Raw genomic sequence first — 6,184 nt, 5'->3', positions numbered from 1 at the left:
TTGTAATTCTGTGTACTAATAAAAAACATTAGAAAACAGACATTTTAAAACAGTTTACTTTTAATAGTATATATCTCAAATACTTCTGAATAAATGAAAAGAAAAAGATGAATAATAACTCCACCAAGAATTGAAATTACTGGGGGAAAACAAAGAATACCTGAATAAACAGAGTAATAGCCATATATTAAAACCAATGGTAAAAAATGTTCCTTCTCACCCACACTTATTTACAAAGTGATTTTATAAAACATTGTAATTCCCACAAGTTTTCATCTGATTCAAAATTGACATGAAAAATTAAAAACACCAAAAATATAAACATGCCTTCAAGAAAATAAGTCAGGAGTACATGACAACATTTTAATACTTTTAATAACATGCAGTAATTAAAACAGTTCAGTTTTAAATAGAAGGAAAACCAGATCAAGAGATCAGAGCTACATGTACATCCAGTGCTGGATAACTGGCACTCTCAGGCATCCCCACCTTGCTAATGATCAAGGTGACAATACACTGCAGGCAAGAAATTATGATCTTTTCCAATGGGTCATCTGGGTATTCATGTGGGAAATAATAGTGATGCTTCACCTTAATCTATGAACAAAAATAATTCTTCATGGGTCATACACCTAAATATGAGACGTAAATCCATAGTTTCTAAAAAAAATATGAAAGTGTATTTAAGAAGCAGACAAGTTGCTTTAACAGAATACATAAATTCCTAACCACAAAGGAAAAGATTAATGCTAGACACAAATATTAAAAACTTCTAGCTATCGTGACAATACTATGAGAGAAAAAAGCAAACCACATTGGAATATCTCCCCAGAATGTTTATAAAATAGATGATTATTATAGAGAAAATAAAAGAACCGCAAATCAATGAGGAGTCAGACAATTTTATGTATAAATTGGCAAAATCCTTTGAGCAGATATTTCATAAAATGTCTAGTGGATACATGATACTGTGCCCAATATCCACTAGTCATGAAGAAAACATAAATTAAAACCCAATGAGATATAAACCCATATCCAGTAATGTGGCTAAAATGGTTTATACAACGGCAATAGCAGATATCATATCAAAGATATGGAGAAACTGGACGTCTCTTTGTGGGCTAAGGGCAATATAATGAACAACTAATTTGGCAAATAGCTTAGTAGTACCTACTGTTATTACAAACATCCTCTCAAATCCTAAGAAACAATCCCTTTTACTAACCAGTGCTGTTCCAGACCTGACACCCACCTAACCAGCCATGCTGATATCTGGGACCTGAGCTGCTGCTACTGTGGACCAGATACAGAATGGAATCATGCAAAACCAGTTTGGGCCATAAAGGACACCATGAGGATGTGCTCTTCACCCCAGACTCATGACCATCTGGTAACACATGGCCCTAATAAAATTCCCATCCCCAGCAGGTGGTCTGGTTCACTTCTGACCCCTTTTGAAACCAATCCATATAAGGATAGAAAAAAAGACAAAAGAAAAGTTCTCTCACCTTCAGGATAGACTCACACCCCTCCCCAAGATGTCATGAATAATCTTCTTACTCTTTCACTAAATCCAGCCCCTTTCTCTCTTTTATTTCAAAAGAACCCTCATCCTTTGTTTGGATGTTAACCTGAGTTATTTATGAGAAATTAACCTGAGTTATTTCTCCCTGCCTCTCCCTATACTCTGGTCATAAAATAAAGTTTCCTTTTCTGTGTAATCAAGCCTAAGGTTTGTTATTGGCTCCACAATGCTGAGGGGGAGAAAAAAATCTAGTTTTGGTCAGAAATTGGTGATACTACTAAAGGTAGTATTATCTCCTATGATCCAGCAAATCCTCATTCATAATAGGGAAGAGCAAATCAGCTTTAGCAAGAGAAACGCCTTTATAGACAACAGAGAACAAATACCCAACAGCTATGCATGACCCTATTTACTAAAAAAACATGTATGAAAGCATTCATGGCAGTTCTGTTAGTAATAGCCAAAGGGATATCCAATTATAGCCATGTGGAGTCACGGCTATTGTTAGGTAGGAGTTCAGGGACATCAAAATGGCAGAATCAGGGTATTAAAAAGTAGGACAAGATGAGAAGAAGAGTCCTGCTCCTGTTTACAAGAAGTCCCATTACCATGACAACTCCTGCCAATGAGGACTTCCACCATGACAATAGGTTCAAGTTTTAAAATGACCAATGGAAGTAAAGTGGGAAGTATTCTAATTAGATGTTCTAAAATAATCTGTGTGGGGGGTGAATGGAAAATACTCGAATTGGGTATCATAAGGTAACCAATGGGAGAAAATTGGGTAAAGTCTTCAATCAGGTCCATATAGGGAAGAGAACACCCCGCAATTCAGGATATAAGACCCTAATTTCCAGACATTGGGGCCTTGAGCCTGTCTCTCTCTCTCAGCCCACTGCATTCTACCTAACAGAGTGCTATCTTCACCTTCAATAACTCTGTACCTTATGTGTTACTTCTTGTGTGTCCTGCTCAAGTCTTTGTTCATGATACCAGTGACCTGGTCTTCAACTGGACTTCCCAATGGTAACACTATCACACTAATACTCCTGTCCTAAACAACTATAAAAACTGGATAGAAAACAGCTGTAACAACTCTAGACACTGCACAATGCCTATGTGAGAGCTATTATTCTTGGGAGATGGGAGAATGACTAAAGAATCCCAGTCTCTCCCTAATTTGCCTCAAAACACTTTTTCCCAAACCAGAGCCTAAGGAAATAGAAGCCTTTAAGACAGCATCAGACGTGTGATGCATTCTATATCAGATAAGTTGAATATCTGAAGTTTTCTGGATCTGATTATTGTTGTTTCTACTGACCCTTAATCAAAGTTGTTTGTTGTTTCTTTGTTGACCCTTAATCAAAGTTGTTGTTTCTATTATTGTTTCTACTGACCCTTAATCAAAGAGCATTATTTCCTTGTGTCATTGATGATTTTATTTATTTTTTCATAGCATTGTGTTTCTTAACACATTATTATGTGAATTTTTTAGTGCATCAGCATAGATTGTTTTCTTCCGATGGAAGGATTTTACTTTACTTCTAACAGGGTTGAGGGGCTACCAACATGTAACAAGACTGGACAGTTTATTTCGGCTACAAGATGCTACTTCCAATCCAACACCCTATCTTCTAGTTCAGAATTGTCAGGAAAGGCGAGTTTTGTCCCTTTGACACAAACCTAATGCTCAGAAGGTCAAATGTGCTTATAGCTCCATTTGTGGGAAGAGTTCCTGTGCTTTGTTTGGTTTTCATGGTTGTTGCTGTGGTTGCAGTCCTTTGAGGACCCAGCGTTTATACAGGAATCTTCCATCCAACTTTCCCTTGCAAGAGTGTGCAGACCTCATCTTCCATCTCTGTAATAGGAACAGTGGCTCAGCTCGTTCCCCAGGGCATTGCCAGCTTTGCTTATTCACCTCTTTAGATCCATTATTTCTTGGTATGTATTTTTCCCCATTGTTTCTTCATCTTGCATAGAGCATTGGTGCCTTAAAAAATTTACCACGTTTTCTTGTTCATTTTTGAAAGATTGTTTTAAAGCATTTCAAACAGTGCTTCAGTAACAGAAAATATTATTTTTAATAAGTACCATAAAGAACTCTGCCCTTCAATTACCCCCAACCCATAGTCAGATATGAGACACAACTTCCTTATCCAGTCATTTGGGAGTTTGACTGGCACCACAGGAGACGTGGGGAGTTAAACCAGAGACTTGTGCTGGGTAAGTAAGTATGTGGATACCTAGCACATGAGCCTCTTCTCTGCTGTGAGCTGCTTCCCACCCAGGATGGCTAACACAAAACAGATGATTGTTTTTTGCTTCTCTTATTTTTTTCAAAAATGAGTATTAATTACTGTGACAGGAAGTACATTCCTTGTTTTAAAATTTAGGAGGTAAAAATATGTAAACTGCAAAATTTCTCTTTCATTTATCTATAAATATTTACTTTTTCTCTAGTAAGCATCCAATATTGGTTTTAATATATGTAAAATAAAAATAACATAAACTTGTAACAAATAAATATTATAAAAATATATCTAACAATGTAAATGTTATATAATATAATAAATAACAATCTATTATTAGTAGTTATTTACATAAATAATATATAAATATTATGCACATAATATGTATTTATATATAATAAATAGATATATTTATATTTAGAGATAGAAACTTTAGATTTCTTCGTTCTAAGATTGAGTCTAAGGGAGCTTTACAGTTGAGCTACATACCCATGATTTTTTTTTTTCTTTTGAGACAGGATCTCACTAAATTGCTTGTCTGAACTTTTGATCTTCCTGCCTCAGTTTCACTTTTCTGGAATTACAGGCTTACACCACTGCACCCAGCCTAGGATTATTTTGAATTAACAGAGATTTAGTGAGCACTTCATTTGTACAAGGATATACCTCAATTAATTGCAACTAGACAGATGCAAGTTTAGAAATGGACAGATGATATAAAATGTGAGAAGTCACAGAACTTTTGAAAGGAAAAGCAGAAGGTCACGCTAAGCCCTTCATAAATTCAGAGCCCATTTTCTTCCTCTGTCATAACTTTCCCTATGCATGGAGGTTTTCAATCATGATTTCTGAAATGGAAGTAAAATTCCTGCCATGCAGAAGTTTAAATAATGCTAGTCTCTGCTTACTATTCACTCCCAGATATTTTTATTTAAATGAATCCCTGAGAGAAATTTGCTTTGTTATCCCTAACTTCTTCAAGGGAAGGAGCAACTTAGTACCACTGTGGCTCCTCCGTACATCTCAATATCAGCACACCTTGCTCTCCCAACACCCTTTCACAACAGGCAGGTGGTTACATATCCATGGGGCCAACAATGCCTAAGCCATGCTTACTGCCTGCCCCAATCTAGCTGGGGAGAAGAGTTACATACACAGACAAATAAAGGAGAAGGTGTCATAGGACATGGCTTTCTAGTGACAAGGCTTATGAGATAAATTATGAGAGTTCAAGGGAGGAGACAGGAAGCAGTAGCATCCTGAAAGTGACATGTGGCAGGCACACATAGAATGGGCAAAAGAAAAAAAAAGACTAGTTGTTAAAAAAATAAACCCTAAAATAATACATGCGTGACACATTGAAATTTTGCAAAACACAAAAAAGTGAAAAGAAGAGAGAGAGAGATTACCTCTGGCCCACATTCTGGAGGTAATCACTGGTGATAAATCGGTGGATTCATTTAGTCTTCTTTGCTACATATGATTTTAAAATCGTGTGCTAAGTAGAGTTAGAAACATTAACACAAGTGCTTATACACATATACATGGCTATAGTTACTTTTTTTTTTTCAAATAATTCATGGTAGTCTTTTCCCATATTGCCAGAAGCTTCTGTTCTTGATAATTGAACAGGTGTGGAATACTCGCTCCTAAGTGGATACAATAGGGTTTGGAAATCTTCTGTTATTGATGGTCTCAATTTATTATATTTATGCCATCCTTTGTTATTTATATGATTTCCACTTTTCCGTATAATGCATAAAGCTGAAAAATAAGAAGATAATGTGAATTTTTATGCAGAAGCCATTTTTTTTTTCTGGCTTCTGTTCGATTACATGTTTAGATTCATGTTGGATTACATGTTTAGGTTCCCAAAAGTGGATTACATAGTCAGAAGACAGGAATATCTTCTGCATGTTTGGTATATTTAAGGAATGCTTTACACAGGGTCAGGGGCATCCTATCTCCTTGAATGATTTTAAGAGGAGTGTGTTACCAGGGGGGAAGTTACACCACTCCAGAAGCAGAAACAGCTTAAATGAGTAGGAGGGTTTCCTGGGGAAAGACTCAATGCCTGGTCATCATTCCTTCCACAAGACCTAGCTGAGTTCGTGACATGGAGTGCTAGCCTGGTAATACTGGAGGAGTAAATGAAAACTATAAAAATGAACTGCAGACATGTTGGGAGAGGAGAATGGAAATGTTCTTTCAGAATAGGAAGGAGGTTTTGGAAAATATTCTAGAAGAAGTTTGGGGTGGACTCTGGGTGTCTCAAATACTAGAGTAAGAGGTTGGGATCAATCTGGAAAAAAGGGGAACCCTGGTTGGCATGTGGTGAGGGCCCAAGATGAGAGTAATAAAGTTTGAAAATATCCCCCAGGGTGGCTGTGAGAAGGTTGAAAAAGGCAGA

Source organism: Marmota marmota, unplaced genomic scaffold (assembly GCF_001458135.2).
Source record: "Marmota marmota marmota unplaced genomic scaffold, marMar, whole genome shotgun sequence".
NCBI classification, from domain to species: domain Eukaryota; kingdom Metazoa; phylum Chordata; class Mammalia; order Rodentia; family Sciuridae; genus Marmota; species Marmota marmota.
This window is presented reverse-complemented; position numbering follows the sequence as displayed.